Raw genomic sequence first — 27,869 nt, forward strand, 5'->3', positions numbered from 1 at the left:
CCTAGACAGACAGTGGTTCAGGTTCATAACCCTGAGGCTTGCTGGTTGAGCCCAGACATAGACAGTGGTTCATGTTCATAACCCTAAGGCTTGGTGGTTGAGTCCAGACGGACAGCGGTTCAGGTTCATCACCCTGAGGCTTGGTGGTTGAGCCAAGACATAGACAGCGGTTCAGGTTCATAACCCTGAGGCTTGCTGGTTGAGCCCAGACATAGACAGTGGTTCATGTTCATAACCCTAAGGCTTGGTGGTTGAGTCCAGACGGACAGCGGTTCAGGTTCATCACCCTGAGGCTTGGTGGTTGAGCCAAGACAGAGTGGTTCATAACCCAAATGCTTGGTGGTTGAACCCAGATTTAGACAGCAGTTCAAGTTTATAACCATGTGGCTCGGTGGTTGAGCCCAGACAGACAGCGGTTCATGTTCATAACCCTGAGGCTTGGTGGTTGAGCCCAGACATAGACAGTGGTTCAGGTTCATAACCCTGAGGCTCGGTAGTTGAGCCCAGACATAGACAGCGGTTCAGGTTCATAACCCTGAGGCTCAGTGGTTGAGCCCAGACATAGACAGCGGTTCAGGTTCATAACCCTGAGGCTCGGTGGATGAGCCCAGAAATTCATTCATAAAATCTCCTAAATCTATCAATTAAGAGGCATGACACGAGTTAGCCCCCTGACAGAACCAGCCCCCTGACTAATGATGAAACTGCATCTACCACCATTCATTAGTACATCTCTAATTGCTGGACATGGACGTGACCTTCCAGCAGCCCTTCAATTAGCCAGTGATTCCTCCTGATAGATTGGGAAATGAGCGTGTTAGAGGCTTAGATCAGTACAAAACACTGGGGAGAACCCAGACCCTGCAGGCACCGTGTTGACCTGCATGTAGTGAACCAAGGCTTTTGTCACACAACATGCATGGAAATCAATAACTGTGTGTAATGTTTATGTACATCATAAATTCATTAATTCCTACATCTGTTCTTAATGAAGAGTTTTTGAATAGGTGAACGTGGTTTTTTCCCCCCGCTGCACATCTGCCACTCTCACACAATTAGCTGCCATATTGTAGCACGTAGTCACATACAGTGGTCAGCCACCAATTGTGCAAGTTCTCCCACTTAAAAAGATGAGAGAGGCCTGTAATTTTCATCATAGGTACACTTCAACTATGACAGACAAAATGAGAAAAAAAATCCAGAAAATCACATTGTAGGATTTTTAATTAATGTATTTGCAAATGATGGTGGAAAATAAGTATTTGGTCAATAACAAAAGTTTATCTCAATACTTTGTTATATACCCTTTGTTGGCAATGACAGAGGTCAAACGTTTTCTGTAAGTCTTCACAAGGTTTTCACACACTGTTGCTGGTATTTTGGCCCATTCCTCCATGCAGATCTCCTCTAGAGCAGTGATGTTTTGGGGCTGTTGCTGGGCAACACGGACTTTCAACTCCCTCCAAAGATTTTCTATGAGGTTGAGATCTGGAGACTGGCTAGGACACTCCAGGACCTTGAAATGCTTCTTACGAAGCCACTCCTTCGTTGCCCGGGCGGTGTGTTTGGGATCATTGTCATGCTGAAAGACCCAGCCACATTTCATCTTCAATGCCCTTGCTGATGGAAGGAGGTTTTCACTCAAAATCTCACGATACATGGCCCCATTCATTCTTTCCTTTACACGGATCAGTCGTCCTGGTCCCTTTGCAGAAAAACAGCCCCAAAGCATGATGTTTCCACCCCCATGCTTCACAGTAGGTATGGTGTTCTTTGGATGCAACTCAGCATTCTTTGTCCTCCAAACACGACGAGTTGAGTTTTTACCAAAACGTTATATTTTGGTTTCATCTGACCATATGACATTCTCCCAATCTTCTTCTGGATCATCCAAATGCTCTCTAGCAAACTTCAGACGGGCCTGGACATGTACTGGCTTAAGCAGGGGGACACGTCTGGCACTGCAGGATTTGAGTCCCTGGCGGCGTAGTGTGTTACTGATGGTAGGCTTTGTTACTTTGGTCCCAGCTCTCTGCAGGTCATTCACTAGGTCCCCCCGTGTGGTTCTGGGATTTTTGCTCAACGTTCTTGTGATCATTTTGACCCCACGGGGTGAGATCTTGCATGGAGCCCCAGATAGAGGAAGATTATCAGTGGTCTTGTATGTCTTCCATTTCCTAATAATTGCTCACACAGTTGATTTCTTCAAACCAAGCTGTCTTCCCAGCCTGGTGCAGGTCTACAATTTTGTTTCTGGTGTCCTTTGACAGCTCTTTGGTCTTGGCCATAGTGGAGTTTGGAGTGTGACTGTTTGAGGTTGTGGACAGGTGTTTTTTATATTGATAACAAGTTCAAACAGGTGCCATTAATACAGGTAACGAGTGGAGGACAGAGGAGCCTCTTAAAGAAGAAGTTACAGGTCTGTGAGAGCCAGATATCTTGCTTGTTTGTAGGTGACCAAATACTTATTTTCCACCATAATTTGCAAATAAATTCATAAAAAATTCTACAAGGTGATTTTCTGGATTTTTTTGTTCTCATTTTGTCTGTCATAGTTGAAGTGTACCTATGATGAAAATTACAGGCCTCTCTCATCTTTTTAAGTAGGAGAACTTGCAAATTGGTGGCTGACTAAATACTTTTTTGCCCCACTGTACATAGTCTACCCACTGATTTAAGCAGAATCTCCCCTCCTCTCTGTTAACAAGAGAACAATGGAAGTGTGTGTGTGTGTGTGTGTGTGTGTGTGTGTGTGTGTGTGTGTGTGTGTGTGTGTGTGTGTGTGTGTGTGTGTGTGTGTGTGTGTGTGTGTGTGTGTGTGTGTGTGTGTGTGTGTGTGTGTGTGTGTGTGAAGTAGTCGAGAAATGTAGTGGGAGGAAATGTATTTCAATGATTTGTTAAAAACTGGCTTCATTGAAAGCTTAATGAAATACTGTAGAAGATGAAGATTTGAGAACATTTTCACATGGGGATAAAAAGCCTCTAAGTGTGGTAATTCATCCTCTTTTCTGCACCAGAGGGCTAATGATTTTGTTCATCAAACATGTGATTTGAGTGCTATGAAGTAAGGGGAGGGTAAAAGAAAATGTTTCATTATGTAGACAAAGAACTTGATGAAATTGTGCCGACTTCGATGGGTTATGTAGGGGTGAGCTAAACATATATTTGAGACACCTATTCTAAATATATAGCCAGTACATGCATTTAAATGGCCTTTTCTACCACGATATACACTGGTCCTTTTTCCAGAAAGACCACCAGATATACCCTGGCATTATGTTGCTGAGCTATGAAGAGAAAGACCACCAGATATACCCTGGCATTATGTTGCTGAGCCATGAAGAGAAAGACCACCAGATATACCCTGGAATTATGTGGCTGAGCCATGAAGAGAAAGACCACCAGATATATCCTGGAATTATGTTGCTGAGCCATGAAGAGAAAGACCACCAGATATACCCTGGCATTATGTTGTTGAGCCACGAAGAGAAAGACCACCAGATATACCCTGGCATTATGTTGCTGAGCCATGAAGAGAAAGACCGCCAGATATAGCCTGGCATTATGTTGCTGAGCCATGAAGAGAAAGACCACCAGATATAGCCTGGAATTATGTTGCTGAGCCATGAAGAGAAAGACCACCAGATATACCCTGGCATTATGTTGCTGAGCCATGAAGAGAAAGACCACCAGATATACCCTGGCATTATGTTGCTGAGCCATGAAGAGAAAGACCACCAGATATACCCTGGCATTATGTTGCTGAGCCATGAAGAGAAAGACCACCAGATATACCCTGGCATTATTTTGTTGAGCCACGAAGAGAAAGACCACCAGATATACCCTGGCATTATGTTGCTGAGCCATGAAGAGAAAGACCACCAGATATACCCTGGCATTATGTTGCTGAGACATGAAGAGAAAGACCACCAGATATACCCTGGCATTATGTTGTTGAGCCACGAAGAGAAAGACCACCAGATATACCCTGGCATTATGTTGCTGAGCCACGAAGAGAAAGACCACCAGATATACCCTCCCATTATGTTGCTGAGCCACGAAGAGAAAGACCACCAGATATACCCTGGAATTATGTGGCTGGGCCACGAAGAGAAAATGAAATTATTTTTGGTCCATTGTGTATTTCCGTTTGCTACATTTTCAGATAAAGCCTGGAATAAAAGAAAAGGGGCTACCTATAATTAAATCATACAAATATTTAGCTCCCATATAGCAAATGGCACAAATGTATATAGATTGTGCGTAAGCCTGTTTTACACTTCAATCTTCTCTTTGTGCCAGACTGGGTTCAAATGCCTTCCATTTCATTTTTCTGGATTTATTTATCTGTATATATACAGTATATATTTATTTTTTGTATTCTTTTTACTGTTGATTTCTTTTTCACTTTATGTGCCCAGAACACCGGAAGAACTATCACGGAATTGTTGTAATGTTTGTTTATGTGTCAGTTAATCCCATAAGGGCTGGGTTGCCAACTGGCGATTTGACACGGAAATAAAATGTCATTCATTCATGCATCTGTTTCAACACTACACTGAGAACAAAATAATGACAATTCTTTCAAAATGATATATATAATGCATGTATCTTTCCACTTATAGAGATGTACATCACGCATGAACTACTAGCATAGCTCGTGAGAACTTGACCAGTGAGCTCCCGGGATATGACATCATCACGTTGTGCCCTTTGACCTGACCTCTTGAGAGGGATGTCTCCGGTCTGCTCGTCCTGCTTGAGTTCATCGGGGACGCCACTGTCACTGTCATAGTCCTGGTAGACACTCTTCTCCAGCTTATCTGACTCACACTGCAGAGAGGGAATAACACAGTAACAATATCATTCAAATATGGACATTTAGAAAAGGTTTATATACAGTACCAGTCAAAAGTTTGGACACACCTACTCATTCAAGGGTTTTTCTTTATTTTTACTATTTTCTACATTGTAGAATAATAGTGAAGACATCAAAACTATGAAAAAAAACATATGGAATCATGTAGTAACCAAAAAAGTTAAACAAATCAAAATATATTTTATATTTGAGATGCTTCAAAGTAGCCACCCTTTGCCTTGATGACAGCTTTGCACATTCTTGGCATTCTCTCAAACAGCTTCACGAGGTAGTCACCTGGAATGCAATTCAATTAACAGACGTGCCTTGTTAAAAGTACATTTGTGGAATTTCTTTCCTTCTTAATGTGTTTGAGCCAATCAGTTGTGTTGTGACAAGGTGGGGGGAGGGGGGTATACAGAAGATAGCCCTATTTGGTAAAAGATCAAGTCCATATTATGGCAAGAACAGCTCAAATAATCAAAGAGAAACAACAGTCCATCATTATTTTAAGACATGAAGGTTAGTCAATATGGAAAATATCAAGAACTTTGAACGTTTCTTCAAGTGCAGTCACAAAAACCATCAAGCGCTATGATGAAACTGTCTCTAATGAGGACTGCCACAGGAAAGGAAGACCCAGAGTTACTTCTCTGCTGCATAGGATAAGTTCATTAGAGTTACCAGCCTCAGAATGCAGCCCAAATAAATGTTTCAGAGTTCAAGTAACGGACACATCTCAACATCAACTTTTCAGAGGAGAATGCATGAATCAGGCCTTGATGGTCGAATTGCTGCAAATAAACCACTACTAAAGGACACCAATAAGAAGAGACTTCCTTAGGCTAAGAAACATGTGTCTTTGTGTGACGCGGAGTAGGTGAACGGATGATCTCCGCATCACAAGTGTGGTTCCCACCGTGAAGCACGGAGGAGGAGGTGTGATGTTGCTATGCTGGTGACACTGTCTGTGATTCATTTAGAATTCAAGGCACACTTAATCAGCATGGCTACCACAGCATTCTGCAGCGATGCGTCATCCCATCTGGTTTGTGCTTAATGGGACTATAATTTGTTTTTCAAGACAATGATCCAAAACACACCTCTAGGCTGTGTAAGGGCTATTTGACCAAGAAGGAGAGAGATGGAGTGCTGCATCAGATGACCTGGCCTCTACAATCAACCGACCTCAACCCAATTGAGATGGTTTGGGATGAGTTGGGACAAGGAAATGCAGATAATAAATGCTCAGCATGTGGGAACTCCTTCAAGACTGTTGGAAAAGCATTCCTCATGAAGCTGGTGGAGAGAATGCCAAGAGTGTGCAAAGCTGTCATCAAGGCAAAGGGTGGCTACTTTGAAGAAACTCAAATATAAAAAATATTTGGATTTGTTTTAACACTTTTTTGGTTACTACATGATTCCATATGTGTAATTTCATAGTGTTGATGTATTGACTATTATTATACAATGTAGAAAATAGTAAAAATAAAGAAAAAACCTTGAATGACTAGGTGTGTCCAAACTTTTGACTGGTACTGTATATTAACAACATGATAATTTAGATGCTTTAATCACTGTCGTAGTCCTGGTGCACACTCTTGACTAACTTATTTGACTCATACTGCAGAGGGGGAAAATAATCATATGGTCATTCAGAGAAAGAGATATAATTGCTGATGATTTAGAAGCTTTTATCACATTTTTACATTTTAGTCATCTAGCAGACACACTTTTCCAGAGCCACTAACAGTTTATGTGTTTATCTTAAGATAGCTAAGTGAGACAACCACCCCCTACAATACTCTACGAGGAACAATACCACCTACAATACTCTACGAGGAACAAAACCACCTACAATACTCTACGAGGAACAATACCACCTACAATACTCCACCAGGAACAATACCACCTACAATACTCTACGAGGAACAAAACCACCTACAATACTCTACGAGGAACAATACCACCTACAATACTCTACGAGGAACAAAACCACCTACAATACTCTACGAGGAACAATACCACCTACAATACTCCACCAGGAACAATACCACCTACAATACTCTACGAGGAACAAAACCACCTACAATACTCTACGAGGAACAATACCACCTACAATACTCTACCATGAACAATACCATCTACAATACTCTACGAGGAACAATACCACCTACAATACTCTACCATGCACAATACCACCTACAATACTCTACGAGGAACAATACCACCTACAATACTCTACCAGGAACAATACCACCTACAATACTCTACGAGGAACATTACCACCTGCGATACTCTACCATGGACAATACCATCTACAATACTCTACCAGGAACAAAACCACCTACAATACTCTACGAGGAACAATACCACCTACAATACTCTACGAGGAACAATACCACCTACAATACTCCACCAGGAACAATACCACCTACAATACTCTACGAGGAACAATACCACCTTCAATACTCTACCATGAACAATACCACCTACAATACTCTACGAGGAACAAAACCACCTACAATACTCTACGAGGAACAAAACCACCTACAATACTCTACGAGGAACAAAACCACCTACAATACTCTACGAGGAACAATACCACCTACAATACTCTACAAGGAACAAAACCACCTACAATACTCTACGAGGAACAAAACCACCTACAATACTCTACGAGGAACAATACCACCTACAATACTCCACCAGGAACAATACCACCTACAATACTCTACGAGGAACAATACCACCTACAATACTCTACCATGCACAATACCACCTACAATACTCTACGAGGAACAAAACCACCTACAATACTCTATGAGGAACAAAACCACCTACAATACTCCACCATGAACAATACCATCTACAATACTCTACCAGGAACAATACCACCTACGATACTCTACCAGGAACAAAAACACCTACGGTACTCTACGAGGAACAATACCACCTACAATACTCTACCAGGAACAATACCACCTACAATACTCTACGAGGAACAAAACCACCTACAATACTCTACCAGGAACAAAAACACCTACGATACTCTACGAGGAACAATACCACCTACAATACTCTACCATGAACAATACCACCTACAATACTCTACCATGAACAATACCACCTACAATACTCTACGAGGAACAAAACCACCTACAATACTCTATGAGGAACAAAACCACCTACAATACTCCACCATGAACAATACCATCTACAATACTCTACCAGGAACAATACCACCTACGATACTCTACCAGGAACAAAAACACCTACGATACTCTACCAGGAACAATACCACCTACAATACTCTACGAGGAACAAAACCACCTACAATACTCTACGAGGAACAAAACCACCTACAATACTCTACGAGGAACAAAACCACCTACAATACTCTACGAGGAACAAAACCACCTACAATATTCTACGAGGAACAATACCACCTACAATACTCTACCATGAACAATACCACCTACAATACTCTACCATGAACAATACCACCTACAATACTCTACGAGGAACAAAACCACCTACAATACTCTATGAGGAACAAAACCACCTACAATACTCTACGAGGAACAAAACCACTTACAATACTCTACGAGGAACAATACCACCTACGATACTCTACCAGGAACAATACCACCTACGATACTCTACCAGGAACAATACCACCTACAATACTCCACCAGGAACAATACCACCTACAATACTCTACGAGGAACATTACCACCTACGATACTCTACCAGGAACAATACCACCTACAATACTCTACCAGGAACAATACCACCTACAATACTCTACCAGGAACAATACCACCTACAATACTCTACCAGGAACAATACCACCTACGATACCCTACCAGGAACAATACCACCTACGATACTCTACCAGGAACAATACCACCTACGATACTCTACCAGGAACAATACCACCTACAATACTCTACCAGGAACAATACCACCTACAATACTCCACCAGGAACAATACCACCTACAATACTCTACCAGGAACAATACCACCTACGATACTCTACCAGGAACAATACCACCTACGATACTCTACCAGGAACAATACCACCTACAATACTCTACCAGGAACAATACCACCTACAATACTCTCCCAGGAACAAAAACACCCAGGAACAATACCACCTACGATACTCTACCAGGAACAAAACCACCTACAATACTCTCCCAGGAACAAAAACACCCAGGAACAATACCACCTACGATACTCTACCAGGAACAATACCACCTATAATACTCTACCAGGAACAATTTAAGCTGTTTAAAGGGAACTTAACTGAATTGCAGATTGTGTATGCTCACTTTCTCAATTTGATCGAAATCTAGCAACACAATGCCTTCGACTGAGCTTTAGCAGTTCATATTGAATACAAGCTTGAGGTTATGAAAATGTGTTAACAAGAAAGGAACCATTTTGGATTTGATTAATCCCCTTTGATAATACAATATTAATTTTTCATTAATTCAAATGAAGACAAAAACAAACAACGGGTTGATTGTAATGGCAGAACAAAAACAAACTGATAATGAAATCTGAACAAATAATAGCCTTTGTCACACCCTGACCATAGTTTGCTTTGTATGTTTCTATGTTTTGTTTGGTCAGGGTGTGATCTGAGTGGGCATTCTATGTTGGATGTCTAGTTTGTCTGTTTCTGTGTTTGGGCCTGATATGGTTCTCAATCAGAAGCAGGTGTTAGTCATTTGTCTCTGATTGGGAACCATATTTAGGTAGCCTGTTTTGTGTGGGGTTTTGTGGGTGGTTGTTTCCTGTCTTTGTGTTTGTTGTACCAGAGAGGGCTGTTGCCTGTCTTTGTGTTTGTTGTACCAGAGAGGGCTGTTTCCTGTCTTTGTGTTTGTTGTACCAGAGAGGGCTGTTTCCTGTCTTTGTGTTTGTTGTACCAGAGAGGGCTGTTTCCTGTCTTTGTGTTTGTTGCACCAGATAGGGCTGTTTCCTGTCTTTGTGTTTGTTGCACCAGATAGGGCTGTTTCCTGTCTTTGTGTTTGTTGCACCAGATAGGGCTGTTTCCTGTCTTTGTGTTTGTTGCACCAGATAGGGCTGTTTCCTGTCTTTGTGTTTGTTGCACCAGATAGGGCTGTTTCCTGTCTTTGTGTTTGTTGCACCAGATAGGGCTGTTTCCTGTCTTTGTGTTTGTTGCACCAGATAGGGCTGTTTCCTGTCTTTGTGTTTGTTGCACCAGATAGGGCTGTTTCCTGTCTTTGTGTTTGTTGCACCAGATAGGGCTGTTTCCTGTCTTTGTGTTTGTTGCACCAGATAGGGCTGTTTCGGTTTTGCCACATTTATTGTTTTGTATTATGTTCATGTTGAGTTTTTCTATTAAAAAACATGAACTAAAACCATGCTGCATTTTGGTCCGCCTCTCCCTCCCAGGAAGAAAGCCGTTACAGCCTTATACAGCTTACACTGGCATTGAAATGTAACAAGTCCAGTCCACATGTATGCAAGCACATCTCCATAAAAGTTTGTCACTCCATAAAAGCGAGCCTATTATTTCATTAATATCAGTGTGCTACCACTCAGAGCTCTCCAAAGGACCACAAGCAACGGCCATTTAACTGTAGTCTTTTCATTACAGTAGCGGCTCATATTGAATATAATGAAATGTCAAGTGTATCAAAGTGTTAAGCACCACTGCAGCGGGTGTAAACTCCATACCGACACGGTCCCCTCCATTAAACTCTGTTACGACCTCTGACGTGACTGTTAGGGCGACTATAAACCACGTAACGTCCCCAAATGATAATGTCCGACTTTACTCGCTGCTCCTATTTATTTCCTCACTTGAAATGACTCAGTGTGGCGGACGGTGATGACACGTGCTACCGGGGGAACTAATGGGATTCATGTTAATACTCGGTGAGATCTGATGGAATGGCAGCCGGCGTTGTGGATAGTGATACAACGTTCTGGTGGAGAGATGCAACAGAACTCTAGAAAGCATGTAATGGACTAGCGTAATGGACAATGTGTGTGGCAGACAGGGAGTTGTGGAATATGTCACCTTCTGATTGAAATAACCTTAACTCACCCTTATCAACAAAGTTGCTGGTGCTTACATACTGCTTCGTTCTGCTTCATTCTCCTTGACAAACAGCAAACACAACATACCAGCTACAGGACTAGCATCTAGAAACATGTGATACATCTGGAACTAGGATGAGGCACTGGGGTGGTTCGACATTGCAGACTGATCTACAAATGACCTTGCGTCATAAATAACTACTCATTATTATTTGTAGATTAGTCAGTCATTCACAATTTACCCTCAATGCATTACGGATTTGATACTCTCAAACATGGCCACTGCTTACCCCATTGGAGGCCAGCATGTCCTCAGTCTCCTCATCCTTGTTGTCGATGTGCCTCTCAAAGGGGTTCCCCTCCTGGCTGAAGAGACTTCCTGGTCCTGGCTGGACAACACCTGTCTACTGGGAGACACTGAGGGGGACCGGCACTGACCCATGAACTTAAACTCCTGCAGGGAGAGAGAGCAGAGGGAGAGATACACTCAGGGATGCATCCCAAATGACATCTTAGGTTACTATATGTATAAAAAAAGAAACAGTTGTGCACTATATAGGAAATAGGGTCCCATTTGGGACGCAGGCCTTAGATTGAGGGCCGTCCCCACCAAGGAAGATAACTATAACAATAAAACCAATTAAATCTTTCTAATTCAAGTGAACAGGAGCGTTCACACCACAACGATAACTACAGAAACAGCGGAAAACGATAACAAGAGCTATCGTTTAGATCACTTTCAGAGCGATTTTCTGCCTGGCCCTCAAGATGATAAAACATTGACAACCAATCAAAAGTGCCTTCTATTGAAGCGTTCTTGGTTCTAGGTGTGCAAGGCTGCTCGGAGAGGAGAGAAGGCAGAACGCAAGGTAAGCTTGCCTGAATAACTAGACATGTGTGAGCATATTGGTTGCCACATTAATTATAGGAAGACTTCGGAGAATGATGATCCACGACAACCATCGCATGAGAAGGCCATATTTTCCGCATTTTATTTCCTACTAACAGCCTATCAGGGGACTGATTCCAGCTTGCTTTTGCTTGCCGGATTTAACATAGCAGAGTTTAAAAGGAGAGTGAGAGTAGCCTGCTAATGTACCTTTCTGGACCTTGTAAACCCTAACTGATCCAAATGGTTGCATGATCAGACCAGGCTGTATGCAGTTATGTTGGCATGAAGCATTCAAAACAGGACGTACGAGTGGTTATTCAAATCAGCCTACATCACAGCAGCTTTCAGCCCTGGACAATAAATGTGTATTGACTTGATAACTATAATACATTCCTCATTACACTGTGTTGTTGTGGCCTTGGTAGAATGTTTTAGTCTAAAACCTTAGGCCTAATCGATAGTGGAGCTTTCTGTGTCTGGAACTGCAGAGCGCAGCCTGGAGGAACGAACAGATCTGCAATTTCATAATCTGTTCACTTTTTTTTATTGCACTTTGACAGGTAAATATTTATAGCCTTACAATCTAGCTAATGTATGGCCTAATATCCAGCTAACATTTCGGTTCTTACTTCAGCTACACATCTCTAGCCTCTCCGCTAACCCTCTTCTTGTGAAATCACAGGAAAAGCTATGGGCTACAAAAGCTACAGGACATTTTGATCATTTTTTTACTTTAGTTTACTTAGTAAATATTTTATTTTCTCCATTTCTTGAACTGCATTGTTGGTTAAGGGCTCGTAAGTACGCACTTCACTGTAAGGTCTACCTGTTGTATTCGGCGCACGTGACAAAATACAATTTGATTTACAGTATTTTTAAAATTGTTTTCATGGAGAAAAGCTAAGTTTTCTCTTGCTAATTGCTAAATGTAAAATAAGCCTAGGCCAAATGAACTGTTGCACAGGACAGACATATGAGCACAGTGAAAAAGAAGATCCAAATGAATTAACAATCAATAGAAAACTGGAACTCACTTGCAAACCACTTGATCAACAAGACAAGCCATCACACGACTTAAAGGATGTGCAGGCTAAACAGCGTTTATTGTTGAATAGCTACATTTAAATAGGAGTTTCTATATTATTTTCATTACATGTACAGTGCCATCAGAAGTACAGAGGCATCAGAAAGTAGTCATACATCTTCAATTATTCCACATTGTTGTGTCAGAGCCTGAATTCAAAATGGGTTCATTTTTTCATCTAAACCCTCTTCACACAATAGCCCATAATGACAAAGTGAAAACATGTTTATCTATATTTTTGCAAATTTATTGACAATGAAATACAGAAATAATTCATTTACATAAGTATTCACACCCCTGAGTCAGTAAATGCTAGAATCACCTTTGGCAGGGATTACAGCTGTGAGTCATTCTAAGTAAGTCTCTAAAAGCTTTGCACAACTTAATTGTACAATATTGGCACATATTTCTTTTAAAAATTATTCAAGCTCTGTCAAGTTGGTTGTTGATCATTGCTAGTCAGCCATTTTCAAGTCTTGCTATAGATTTTCAAGACGATTTAAGTCAAAACTGTAACTAGGCTATTCAAGATCATTCAATCTCGAGTTGGTAAGCAACTCCAGTGTATATATGGCCTTATGTTTTAGGTCATTGGCCAGGCTACATGGCGGCGTGGGAGATGGTCGCCTCGCTTCGCGTTCCTAAGAAACTATGCAGTATTTTCTTTTTTTATGTATTATTTCTTACACTGTTACCCCAGGAAATCTTGAGTCTTACTACCTACAGCAGGGAAGAAATATTGGATAATAAGAGCAGCGTCAACTTACCAACATTAAAAGCAGGAATACAACTTTCCCGAAGCGGATCCTCTGTTTGGACCACCACCCAGGATAATATATATCGGATCCCAGTATAATATATGATACTTGCCAATGTATAGTCTCTTGACAAGGTAGACGAAATTCGAGTAAGGGTTGCCTTCCACAGAGACATCAGAGATTGTAACATTCTCCGTTTCACGGAAACTATCGCCCAGTAAGCACTCACTTCCGTCATCATGAAGTGTTTTGAGAGACTAGTCAAGGATCATATCACCTCCACCCTATCTTCCAATTAGCTTACCGTCCCAATAGGTCCACAGACGACGCAATAGCAATCCCACTGCACACTGCCCTAAGTCATCTGGACAGGAGGAATACCTATGTAAGAATGCTGTTCATCGATTACAGATCAGCATTCAACACCATAGTACCCTTCAAACTCGTCGTTAAGCTCGGGATCCTGGGTCTCGACCCCGCCCTGTGCAACTGGGTGATAGACTTTCTGACAGGCCGACCCCAGGTTTTGAGGGTAGGAAACAACATCGCCACCCCGATCCTCAACACTGGGGCCCCACAAGGGTGCGTTCTCAGCCCTCTCCTGTACTCTCTGTTCACCCATGACTGCGTGGCCATGCACGCATCCAACTCACAAGTCTGCAGACGACACTACAGTGGTAGGCTTGATTACCAACAACGACGAGACGGCCTACAGGGAGGAGGTGAGGGCCCTCGGAGTGTTGTGTCAGGAAAATAACCTCACACTCAACGTCAACAAAACAAAGGAGATGATCGTGGACTTCAGGAAACAGCAGAGGGAGCAGCCCCCTATCCACATCGATGGGACAGTAGTGGAGAGGGTAGTAAGTTTTAAGTTCCACAGCGTACACATCACGGACAAACTGAAATGGTCCACCCACACAGAGTGCGTGGTGAAGAAAGCACAACAGCGCCTCTTCAACCTCAGGAGGCTGAAGAAATTTGGCTTGTCACCAAAAACACTCAAACTTTTACAGATGCACAATCGAGAGCATCCTGTCGGGTTGTATGCCCGCCTGTTATGGCAACTGCTCCGCCCACAACCGTAAGGCTCTCCAGAGGGTAGTGAGGTCTGCACAACGCATCACTGGGGGCAAACTACCTGCCCTCCAGGACTCCTACACCATCCGATGTCACAGGATGGCCAGAAGGATCATCAAGGACAACAACCACCCGAGCCACTGCTTGATCACCCCTCTATCATTTAGAAGGCGAAGTCAGTACAGGTGCATCAAAGCTGGGACCGAGAGACTGAAAAACAGCTTCTATCTCAAGTCCATCAGACTGTTAAACAGCCATCACTAACATGGCTGCTGCCAACATACTGAGTGGCTGCTGCCAACATACTGACTCAAATCTCTAGCCACTTTAATAATTAAACATTGGATGTAATAAATGTATCACTAGTCACTTTAAACAATGCCACTTTATATGATGTTTACATACTCTACATTACTCATCTCATATGTATATACTGTATTCTATACCATCTACTGCATCTTGCCTATGTCGTTCGGCCATCGCTCATCCATATATTTACATGTACATATTCTTATTAATTCCGTTACACTTGTGTGTGTATAAGGTAGTTGTTGTGAAATTGTTAGATTACTCGTTAGATACTACTGCACGGTCGGAACTAGAAGCACAAGCATTTCGCTACACTCGCATTAACATCTGCTAACCATGTGTATGTGACCGATAGAATTTGATTTGCTGAAAGGTGAATTTGTCCCCCAGTTTCTGTTGGAAAGCAGACTGAACCAGGTTTTCCTCTAGGATTTTGCCTGTGCTTAGCTATATTCTGTTTATTTTTAATTAAAAAAAAAACTTCCTAGTTCTTGCCGATGACAAGCATACCCATAACATGATGCAGCCACCACCATGCTTGAAAATATGAAGAGTGGTACATAGTGATGTGTTGTGTTTGACTCAAACATTATACTTTGTATTCAGGACATAAAGTTAATTTATTTTCCACATTTTTTTACTTTAGCGCCTTACTGCAAACAGGATGCATATTTTGGAATAATTGTATTCTGTAAAGGCTTCCTTCTTTTCACTTTGTCAATTAGGTAGTATTGTGGAGTAACTACAATGTTGTTGATCCATCCTCAGTTTTCTCTTATCACAACCATTAAACTCTGTAAGTGTTTTAAAATCACCATTTGCCTGATGAAATCCCTGAGCGGTTTCCTTCCTCTCCGGCAACTGAATTAGGAAGGACGCAGGTATCTTTGTAGTGAGTGGGTTATTGATACACCATCTGAAGTGTTATGAATAACTTCACCATGCTCAAAGCGATATTCAATAGGTGCCCTTCTTTGCGAGGCATTTGAAAACTTCCATGGTCTTTGTTTTATTTATTTTTTATTTCACCTTTATTTAACCAGGTAGGCAAGTTGAGAACAAGTTTTCATTTACATTTGCGACCTGGCCAAGATAAAGTAAAGCAGTTCGACAGATACAACGACACAGAGTTACACATGGAGTAAAACAAACATACAGTCAATAATACAGTATAAACAAGTCTATATACGATGTGAGCAAATGAGGTGAGATAAGGGAGGTAAAGGCAAAAAAAAGGCCATGGTGGCAAAGTAAATACAATATAGCAAGTAAAACACTGGAATGGTAGATTTGCACTGGAAGAATGTGCAAAGTAGAAATAAAAATAATGGGGTGCAAAGGAGCAAAATAAATAAATAAATACAGTAGGGAAAGAGGTAGTTGTTTGGGCTAAATTATAGGTGGGCTTTGTACAGGTGCTTTGTATATGTGAGCTGCTCTGACAGTTGGTGCTTAAAGCTAGTCAGGGAGATAAGTGTTTCCAGTTTCAGAGATTTTTGTAGTTCGTTCCAGTCATTGGCAGCAGAGAACTGGAAGGAGAGGCGGCCAAATAAATAATTGGTTTTGGGGGTGACCAGTTGTGGTTGAATCTCTTTGAAATTCACTGCTCGACTGAGTGACCTTACAGATAATTGTATGTGTAGGGTACAGCGATGAGGTAGTCATTCAAAAATCATGTTAAACACTATTATTGCACACAGAGTGAGTTCATGCAACTTATTATGTTAACTTATTTAGGCTTGACATAACAAAGGGGTTGAATACTTAGACTCAAGACATTTCAGCTTTTCCTTTTGAATTAATATGTAAAAAAAAAAAAAATCTAAAAACATAATACCACTTTGACATTATGGCATATTGTGTGTAGGCCGGTGACACAACATCTCAATTTAATCAATTTTAAATTCAAGCTGTAATACAACAAAATGTGGAAAAAGTCAAGGGGTATGAATACTTTCTGAAGGCACTGTATTATTTGCAGTTGTCACTATGAAGCACCGAATGGTCTGTGTTACCACATTATTAATAGGCCTACAGTGTGAAGTAGGATGCGTTGATTAGTTGATTGACAGGTGTACTGCAGAACGATAAACAGTCCGCTGGTGTGGATGCTCGCCAAAGTTTATAGTTACGTATTATTTATGGTTCATGTTATAGTTATCCTCCTGGGTGTGGCTTTACGACACAGCATTCATTGATGAAATCAAAAGAAAAAAGACATCAAAGGAACACTAGGTATACTTCAAATGGGACAGGCTAATGAAAAAATGTGCTCAACTCCACCTCATACAAACTTCAAATTGGGGGCTGGATCCTCATATATAATCCAAAGAACAGAAATAAAACTGCACTACGGCAAATAAACTGAAATTGACATTTTTATTGCCGCACAAACGTTTTGGGGTATGAGCCCTTCTTCAGCTTGCAAGGCAATGGCAGTCAATGTCACGGCAACAAGACCTCACAGGTGGGCATCATTATAAATTCCCAGTCAGTATTGAGATCGCAGCAGAAAAAGCTGCGGGGGAAAAGTGAACTCTAATAAAGACAGACACACAATACAAATACATTATTATGTCATTACCTAAATGTTTGGCCTATATACCTACTACAAAAAATACAAAAATTAAATGCCCAAGCGGTCTATCCAATATGTCTCTGGAGAAATCATTTATCCCTCTCATATATGGATATTTTTGATCATGGTTGTGAATAGAGCTCTTATGTTCACATATCCTTGTCTTAAGTTCACGTTTGGTCTAACCCACATAATCAAAGTTACAGGAACACTTAAAGGAGATATACAACATATTTTGTGATGCATGTTATTCTAGCACCAAACTTTATCCTCTTACCCGAATGGGGACGGATAAGAGAGTACCCTTTGATCATGGCATAACAGTGGACACAGTTGTGACACGGGAAATTACCATCAGGAATGATCGGGGAGGATTCAAATGCTTTAACAAATCTGGGGTCGCTGTGTAATATGTGCTAATGTCTATTAATCTCTTCCTCGATCAGCCTTGAAATAGGACTGTATGTGGACACCAACGTTGCAGAGGTGGGAGAGGGATTCCTTTAACGAGTGTTTGCAATAATGCATTCCACTCCGTTTGTCTTACTCTCTTAAGGCAATTGTCCAATAATTCTTCTTTATACCCTCTTGTTTTGAATCGTTCACATAAATCTTTGGCATGCACCTCAAATGATAAACCAGAGTCACAAATGTGCCTAATGCCAAGGAGTTGGCTATATGGTCAACTACAGGCTGATCCAATCCACAAGTTTGCAATAGAGAAGTAATAGAGGTAAATATGCCTTGGGCAGAGACGATATCGGACTAAAAAAACTAAACCCGAGGCCGAGCGTCACCTTTGCCAGTGGCAGAACAGAGGCATGAACCAGTTGCCTGCCTGTAAATAAGTCACACCACAGAGAATCCCCAGCTAGAACTCTGCCTACCACTTCCTTATTTTGTTTGTTAGATTCCAAGCCATTAATCTTTCATGAGGAGATTATAGCGGGACCCTGGCTTCCCTGAGGGTAACTGGTAGGAGGCTGGCAATATCACTCACTGCATTATTCATATGGTACTTTTGTCCTCAGATGTTGCTTACAGAATGAATGAATCCTAAACCGTACGTGAGCTAATTGGAGCGGCATGGATGTTAAAACAATCCCATAAACCTTCCTGCTAATGCTGCATGATTAAACATGTAGATGACATTATAGAACAAGTTGTCTATACAGATTTTCTCTGTACATAAAAACCAAAAAATGCATTGTTTACGACCTCAATACGCTTGCATATCAAGGATAGAAAGAATCAGGAATACTGTACACAAGCATTGGTTAGGCTACATATTCATACATGCATGTATACACATCAGGGTTGGGTTCAATTCCATTTCAATTCATTTTTTTTCCTCATTTACATTTTTTTCTATTTCCTAAATTGACTGTAATTGAAATGTACTATCGCTGTACCGTTCACACCATCTGTATCCTCTGCATGTGTCAATAAACTTTTATCCGATGTAAAAAACACAATTTAAAATGTTGCTACATAAGACCGAATCAAGGCGGTCGGTCACATATTAGCATTTTTCTAGCATAATGTTCAAAACATCTATAAGTGACTTTGTTGATCTTCAAAATCAATGATAGATACTTTTGGATGATTTGGACATGATGCGCAAAAAATGCTAATATCGGTCCCATATACTTCTTACAGGGTAAGGAAACCAATGTGTCATCTTGTCATTCAGGTGAACTATCCCTAAGCCTCCCTGATGTCTGCTGGTAATGAAGGAAGAAAGCTGCTTTTTTTGGAATTCCGCGATTGAAGGTTTTTATCTTAATGTCAGCCAAGTAAACAGTGTGCATTTTCATACAGGGTTTCAGGAACCAACATCTACACTACCTGTTGAACTACTCTTAGATGGATTTCTATCAGTCCAGATCCCTTTATAGTGTTTTAATATGATAATAAATAATTTAGTCCAGGGGCATTGTACATATACAGTTTTAACTGGAACTCCTGCTGACAACTAGGGCCACTACATTTCATATTCATATGTAAATGCCATGCCTACGATGAGTGACAGATGACACATGATGACTAAATGTCACATCACTTCTCTGAATCCTTCTCCCTGGCTCTGGGGGGTCTTAACTGTCTTACTCACGTGGAGCTGAGTGATGTTGAAGTCAGAGTTGACAGGACACCAATCCCACGTCTCGTTCTCCAGAATCATCCGCAACTCCTCCAGGTGTGTCCTGGGCGGGTAGAGAGAAAGAGAGGGATGAAGAGAAAACAAAGAACAAAAGAAAGAAAGATGAAAAACAAAGAAAAGAAAGAGAAAGAGACAAGAAGAAGAGAGAAGTAGTCAGCGTTTGCCGATTAACGACCCGTTGCCATTTACTTTCTAGCACAAGGGCTCCTGTTTTAGATGAAATGCATGGACTCAAACAGAGCGGGGAAATGCCACAGTGGGCACGGAGGGCAGTTTGTAGAGAAAGGGCAGTCAATACTCTGCTGTGATCATCGAGGCACCAGACATCCCCCCCCCCCAACCTCCCCCTGCTTGTGAGACCCCCCACCTGACGCCTCTCTCTTGGGGGTCAATACCAATTCATCCAAACGAAATGTCAGTGTAAACATCAAACATGACAGAGTCCTGGTCCCACAGCTTACAGGTGTTTGAATACATGGAACAACATAAGTAACAACAGCGACCAGTTACAGGGATTATTACGAGGTGTTATGTTAGAAAAACAGTGTGCCAGATAAGTCAGTCATGTAACACCTTTTGTATTCAGAGACTTGGTATTCAAGCACACACAGTGGACGGGGAGTGCCGTCAGTGCACAAGACATACCCGATATCTAGAAGCATCTCTTGAATCATTCTAAGTTATTAGGGGACAGAAAAAGTAGCTACAATGTCATATCCTCCGCTAAGCCCGGGGGGGGGGGGGGGGGCAATATACAATACCAGTCAAAAGTTTGGACAACTACTTATTCATAGGTTTTTATTTATTTTAACTATTTTATACATTGTAGAATAATAGTGAAGACATCAAAACTATGAAATAACACATATGGAATCATGTAGTAACCAAAAAACACTAATGTACTTGTAATGTCCTCTTGCTCAGTTGCACACCGGGGCCTCCCACTCCTCTTTCTTATCTGGTTAGAGACAGTTTGCTCTGTTATGTTCTGTGAGTGAGTAGTACACAGCGTTGTACGAGATCTTCAGTTTCTTGGCAATTTCTCGCATGGAATAGCCTTCATTTCACAGAACAAGAATAGACTGGCGAGTTTCAGAAGAAAGGTCTTTGTTTCTGGCCATTGTGAGCCTGCAATCGAACCCACAAATGCTGATGCTCCAGATACTCAACAGTCTAAAGAAAGCCAGTTTATTGCTTCCTTAATCAGACAACAGTTTTCAGCTGTGCTAACATAATTGCAAAAGGGTTTTCTAATGATTAATTAGCCTTTTAAAATGATAGACTTGGATTAGCTAACACAACGTACCATTGGAACACAGGAGTGATGGTTGCTGATAATGGGCCTCTGTACGCCTATGTAGATATTCCATTAAAAATCAGCCGGTTCAAGCTACAATAGTCATTTACAACATTAACAATGTCGAGACTGTATTTCTGATCAATTTGATGTTATTTTAATGGACAAAAAAATAGCTTTTCTTTAAAAAATAAGGACATTTCTAAGTGACCCCAAACACACACATATATATATATATATATAGGAATGGGCCAAAATACCAGCAACAGTGTGTGAAAACCTTATGAAGACTTACAGAAAACGTTTGACCTCTGTCATTGCCAACAAAGGGTATATAACAAAGTATTGAGATAAACTTTTGTTATTGACCAAATACTTATTTTCCACCATAATTTGCTAATAAATTCATAAAAAATCCTACAATGTGATTTTCTGGATTTTTTTCCTCATTTTTTTCTGTCATAGTTGAAGTGTACCTATGATGAAAATTACAGGCCTCTCTCATCTTTTTAAGTGGGAGAACTTGCACAATTGGTGGCTGACTAAATACTTTTTTTCCCCACTGTTGGGGAGAAAAATAATTATGTAATCAGACCTGTGTTCAAACAGGGAAACATTCATATAACTTTGTCAAACATTCGCTAGCTAGGGGCGAGGTGCCTCACCTGTGATAGCTCTTGAAGTAGTTGACACTTTGACGTTTAATGGACTCCTGTAGCAACTTACTGCCACATAACTCTTCCCCCACTTGCATCAGCCTGAGAGGGGAGGGGGAGGGAAAGAAAGAGAGAGGGTAGAGAGAAAGAAAGAGGGGGGGTAGAGAGAAAGAGAGAGGGGGGGTAGAGAGGGAGAGAAAGAGATAGGGGGGAAAAGAGAGATGGTAGAGAGAGAGAGGGAGAGAAAGAGTTAGAGGGGGTAGAGAGGGATGGTAGAGAGGGAGAGAAAGAGTTAGAGGGGGAAGAGAGGGAGAGAAAGAGAGAGGGGGGAAGAGAGGGATGGTAGAGAGGGAGAGAAAGAGTTAGAGGGGGAAGAGAGGGATGGTAGAGAGGGAGAGAAAGAGTTAGAGGGGGAAGAGAGGGAGAGAAAGAGAGAGGGGGGAAGAGAGGGAGAAAATAGGTAGAGGGGGAAAGAGATAAAAATGAGAAGCAATACAAAATTAGATGGAAAGAACACAAAAGCGAGGAGGGGAAAGGAAAAGCATATGTCAGCAGCTTCTGAATAGTTCAATGAACCCCATAGAGTTACTTCACAGCCATGTGGCCCAGAGACGGATCCCAGAGGAACTCCTATTCTCTCTCCCCACTGGCCCGTAAGGACACAGCCGACCCAGAAACCCGATTCCTTAATTGACAAGCTTGTAAAGAGCCAAACTACAACTTTGTTCTGTTGGCGGAACAAGCAGATTCATTTATGCCCACGTAACTCCCTCTCTGCTCTGGTTGTGGTTCTTTTAAAACAAGGGGTTTCGCATGGACTAGGGGGCAAGGCGATGGGTTTAGGCTTTCGGTCCACCTCGTTCAAACCAATCACTGCTAATGAGGATGTGGTCCTAGAAATAGAATTACTAGAACGGGGATCCCCATTCAAGTCAATGTTCCATGATGGGTGGGCCGGCATTCATATTGAGTGTACCCAATTCTATTTCATTCTATATACCTGCTGATAACATCCAGGACCACAATGAAGTCCTCGTATTTGAAGTTGGACATGTCTGTCCCAAGCAGATAAGCTTTCACTTCCAGCTGGACTTCCTGAAGGGACAAGGGGAGCAGAATACTTGTTAGAGAGAGATATGGGAAGAGGGAGAGAGAGATGAGAGAGGGGGGGAAGAGCGAGACGAGAGATGAATGGAAAAGAGCGAGAGAGATGAGAGATGAATGGAAAAGAGAGAGAATGAGAGAGGGTAGAAATGAAAGAAAGCTTGTGTTCAGACCTGCCAGATTCGAGTGAGGCCATGTTCCAGCTTCTTCTTCACATAACTGTGGTCCACAACCGCGTCTGTGGCACCTGTCTCATCTGGGGACACAAATCACACACGGATTCATAAATACATCACACTTTAGTACCAGGCCTTATTCTCTCATCTGTTGTTGTGTTATTAATAGTGACTCATGATGTCAGTTGATCGTTCAGATGTTGCTGGAACTGACACTGGAACAGATTGGATTGGATTCGCAGATGGCAAATTAAAATGTAATTGATATACAAAAATAGGGGCAAATGAAAATATGGTGTCCTTACAAAAGGAGAGTTGAAAATAGAAAAGGCATGAAACGAGAAACGAGTGTTTCAACCTCCATCTTAATAGTACCAGTGATACCTCTGCTTCACAACCTCCATCTTAATAGTACCAGTGATACCTCTGCTTCACAACCTCCATCTTAATAGTACCAGTGATACCTCTGCTTCACAACCTCCATCTTAATAGTACCAGTGATACCTCTGCTTCACAACCTCCATCTTAATAGTACCAGTGATACCTCTGCTTCACAACCTCCATCTTAATAACAGAAACATATTCCACCCCCATCCTCGTAGCGGTAACAGTGTCATTCTTAATAACAGAAACATATTCCACCCCCATCCTCGTAGCGGTAACAGTGTCATTCTTAATAACAGAAACATATTCCACCTCCATCCTCGTAGCGGTAACAGTGTCATTCTTAATAACAGAAACATATTCCACCCCCATCCTCGTAGCAGTAACAGTGTCATTCTTAATAACAGAAACATATTCCACCCCCATCCTCGTAGCGGTAACAGTGTCATTCTTAATAACAGAAACATATTCCACCCCCATCCTCGTAGCGGTAACAGTGTCATTCTTAATAACAGAAACATATTCCACCCCCATCCTCGTAGCAGTAACAGTGTCATTCTTAATAACAGAAACATATTCCACCCCCATCCTCGTAGCGGTAACAGTGTCATTCTTAATAACAGAAACATATTCCACCCCCATCCTCGTAGCGGTAACAGTGTCATTCTTAATAACAGAAACATATTCCACCCCCATCCTCGTAGCGGTAACAGTGTCATTCTTAATAACAGAAACATATTCCACCCCCATCCTCGTAGCGGTAACAGTGTCATTCTTAATAACAGAAACATATTCCACCCCCATCCTCGTAGCGGTAACAGTGTCATTCTTAATAACAGAAACATATTCCACCCCCATCCTCGTAGCGGTAACAGTGTCATTCTTAATAACAGAAACATATTCCACCCCCATCCTCGTAGCGGTAACAGTGTCATTCTTAATAACAGAAACATATTCCACCCCCATCCTCGTAGCGGTAACAGTGTCATTCTTAATAACAGAAACATATTCCACCCCCATCCTCGTAGCGGTAACAGTGTCATTCTTAATAACATAAACATATTCCACCCCCATCCTCGTAGCGGTAACAGTGTCATTCTTAATAACAGAAACATATTCCACCTCCATCCTCGTAGCGGTAACAGTGTCATTCTTAATAACAGAAACATATTCCACCTCCATCCTCGTAGCGGTAACAGTGTCATTCTTAATAACAGAAACATATTCCACCCCCATCCTCGTAGCGGTAACAGTGTCATTCTTAATAACAGAAACATATTCCACCCCCATCCTCGTAGCGGTAACAGTGTCATTCTTAATAACAGAAACATATTCCACCCCCATCCTCGTAGCGGTAACAGTGTCATTCTTAATAACAGAAACATATTCCACCCCCATCCTCGTAGCGGTAACAGTGTCATTCTTAATAACAGAAACATATTCCACCCCCATCCTCGTAGCGGTAACAGTGTCATTCTTAATAACAGAAACATATTCCACCTCCATCCTCGTAGCGGTAACAGTGTCATTCTTAATAACAGAAACATATTCCACCTCCATCCTCGTAGCGGTAACAGTGTCATTCTTAATAACAGAAACATATTCCACCCCCATCCTCGTAGCGGTAACAGTGTCATTCTTAATAACAGAAACATATTCCACCCCCATCCTCGTAGCGGTAACAGTGTCATTCTTAATAACAGAAACATATTCCACCCCCATCCTCGTAGCGGTAACAGTGTCATTCTTAATAACAGAAACATATTCCACCCCCATCCTCGTAGCGGTAACAGTGTCATTCTTAATAACAGAAACATATTCCACCCCCATCCTCGTAGCGGTAACAGTGTCATTCTTAATAACAGAAACATATTCCACCTCCATCCTCGTAGCAGTAACAGTGTCATTCTTAATAACAGAAACATATTCCACCTCCATCCTCGTAGCGGTAACAGTGTCATTCTTAATAACATAAACATATTCCACCTCCATCCTCGTAGCGGTAACAGTGTCATTCTTAATAACAGAAACATATTCCACCTCCATCCTCGTAGCGGTAACAGTGTCATTCTTAATAACAGAAACATATTCCACCCCCATCCTCGTAGCGGTAACAGTGTCATTCTTAATAACAGAAACATATTCCACCCCCATCCTCGTAGCGGTAACAGTGTCATTCTTAATAACAGAAACATATTCCACCTCCATCCTCGTAGCGGTAACAGTGTCATTCTTAATAACAGAAACATATTCCACCTCCATCCTCGTAGCGGTAACAGTGTCATTCTTAATAACAGAAACATATTCCACCCCCATCCTCGTAGCGGTAACAGTGTCATTCTTAATAACAGAAACATATTCCACCCCCATCCTCGTAGCGGTAACAGTGTCATTCTTAATAACAGAAACATATTCCACCCCCATCCTCGTAGCGGTAACAGTGTCATTCTTAATAACAGAAACATATTCCACCCCCATCCTCGTAGCGGTAACAGTGTCATTCTTAATAACAGAAACATATTCCACCCCCATCCTCGTAGCGGTAACAGTGTCATTCTTAATAACAGAAACATATTCCACCCCCATCCTCGTAGCGGTAACAGTGTCATTCATAATAACAGAAACATATTCCACCCCCATCCTCGTAGCGGTAACAGTGTCATTCTTAATAACAGAAACATATTCCACCCCCATCCTCGTAGCGGTAACAGTGTCATTCTTAATAACAGAAACATATTCCACCCCCATCCTCGTAGCGGTAACAGTGTCATTCTTAATAACAGACACATATTCCACCCCCATCCTCGTAGCGGTAACAGTGTCATTCTTAATAACAGAAACATATTCCACCCCTATCCTCGTAGCGGTAACAGTGTCATTCTTAATAACAGAAACATATTCCACCCCTATCCTCGTAGCGGTAACAGTGTCATTCTTAATAACAGAAACATATTCCACCCCTATCCTCGTAGCGGTAACAGTGTCATTCTTAATAACAGAAACATATTCCACCCCCATCCTCGTAGCGGTAACAGTGTCATTCTTAATAACAGAAACATATTCCACCTCCATCCTCGTAGCGGTAACAGTGTCATTCTTAATAACAGAAACATATTCCACCCCCATCCTCGTAGCGGTAACAGTGTCATTCTTAATAACAGAAACATATTCCACCCCCATCCTCGTAGCGGTAACAGTGTCATTCTTAATAACAGAAACATATTCCACCCCCATCCTCGTAGCGGTAACAGTGTCATTCTTAATAACAGAAACATATTCCACCCCCATCCTCGTAGCGGTAACAGTGTCATTCTTAATAACAGAAACATATTCCACCTCCATCCTCGTAGCGGTAACAGTGTCATTCTTAATAACAGAAACATATTCCACCCCCATCCTCGTAGCGGTAACAGTGTCATTCTTAATAACAGAAACATATTCCACCCCCATCCTCGTAGCGGTAACAGTGTCATTCTTAATAACAGAAACATATTCCACCCCCATCCTCGTAGCGGTAACAGTGTCATTCTTAATAACAGAAACATATTCCACCCCATCCTCGTAGCGGTAACAGTGTCATTCTTAATAACAGAAACATATTCCACCCCCATCCTCGTAGCGGTAACAGTGTCATTCTTAATAACAGAAACATATTCCACCCCCATCCTCGTAGCGGTAACAGTGTCATTCTTAATAACAGAAACATATTCCACCCCCATCCTCGTAGCGGTAACAGTGTCATTCTTAATAACAGAAACATATTCCACCTCCATCCTCGTAGCGGTAACAGTGTCATTCTTAATAACAGAAACATATTCCACCCCCATCCTCGTAGCGGTAACAGTGTCATTCTTAATAACAGAAACATATTCCACCCCCATCCTCGTAGCGGTAACAGTGTCATTCTTAATAACAGAAACATATTCCACCTCCATCCTCGTAGCGGTAACAGTGTCATTCTTAATAACAGAAACATATTCCACCCCCATCCTCGTAGCGGTAACAGTGTCATTCTTAATAACAGAAACATATTCCACCCCCATCCTCGTAGCGGTAACAGTGTCATTCTTAATAACAGAAACATATTCCACCCCCATCCTCGTAGCGGTAACAGTGTCATTCTTAATAACAGAAACATATTCCACCCCCATCCTCGTAGCGGTAACAGTGTCATTCTTAATAACATAAACATATTCCACCTCCATCCTCGTAGCGGTAACAGTGTCATTCTTAATAACAGAAACATATTCCACCCCCATCCTCGTAGCAGTAACAGTGTCATTCTTAATAACAGAAACATATTCCACCCCCATCCTCGTAGCGGTAACAGTGTCATTCTTAATAACAGAAACATATTCCACCCCCATCCTCGTAGCGGTAACAGTGTCATTCTTAATAACAGAAACATATTCCACCCCCATCCTCGTAGCAGTAACAGTGTCATTCTTAATAA

At 41.6% G+C, this 27,869-nt stretch overlaps 1 pseudogene; it reads right to left on the bottom strand.

Moving 5' to 3' along the window:
* Positions 1-4,390: 4,390 nt before the first annotated feature.
* The window catches only part of LOC110496641, a 181,909-nt pseudogene continuing 158,430 nt past the window's right edge, over positions 4,391-27,869 (bottom strand).

This window comes from Oncorhynchus mykiss, chromosome 18 (genome assembly GCF_013265735.2).
Source record: "Oncorhynchus mykiss isolate Arlee chromosome 18, USDA_OmykA_1.1, whole genome shotgun sequence".
In the NCBI taxonomy this organism is placed as follows: domain Eukaryota; kingdom Metazoa; phylum Chordata; class Actinopteri; order Salmoniformes; family Salmonidae; genus Oncorhynchus; species Oncorhynchus mykiss.